This window comes from Notothenia coriiceps, unplaced genomic scaffold (genome assembly GCF_000735185.1).
Source record: "Notothenia coriiceps isolate Sejong01 unplaced genomic scaffold, NC01 NC01_scaffold00019001, whole genome shotgun sequence".
Taxonomy (NCBI): domain Eukaryota; kingdom Metazoa; phylum Chordata; class Actinopteri; order Perciformes; family Nototheniidae; genus Notothenia; species Notothenia coriiceps.
Genome location: NW_011351702.1, coordinates 1,008,939 through 1,009,656, shown reverse-complemented (window position 1 = coordinate 1,009,656; position 718 = coordinate 1,008,939).

Below are 718 nucleotides of genomic sequence, written 5' to 3'. Positions count from 1 at the left end.
TCCAAACTCACACGATAAATACATTCTTTAAGCTTGTAAAGGGAAGATGACAGGCAATCTGCTCTTCCGCAGCGCCGCTCCCCCTCCCTCCGGCTGACATTATGAATGTAAGCGTAGAGTAATCATAAATAACACGGCAGGGTCAGTTACAGTTTGTTTTCATCTGATTTCAATTAAAACAAAGTCTTGGCTTTCAGAATATTAAACTTGTTTCGGCAAATTCAGATGATAAATACAACTTTGAAGCTTGTAACGGCATAATTACAAGCGGAGAACGGAGTAATTTAACATCACAGCAGGCATAACAACAGCCGTGTTTCTCGTGAGGGTTTCCCCCGGGAAACAAACGCAATACACACAAACGCAAAATTACACAAACACACACACACGTATACACACACACACACTCGCGAGCTTCTCCCAGACCAGCAATCCAAACGAAAATATCTTCCCTCCGTAGTATTTTGATCATTTGCTCCGCTAATAATCAATAAGATCGATGGATTCCAGAGAAGAGAAAACTTTGAAGGCCTTTTTCTCAAAATGATGACTCGGTGACAGTCATTATATAATGTGACATATTTCGCTTAATATTTGGAGTACAAAAACAATCCTGATATCATTAGAAAGCTAGGAATATCCTCTTTCCAGCAGTGTATACAACTCAAAATGTGTCTTCGGGTCAATGCGACTGATTTCGATAGAGCAGGTCACATAT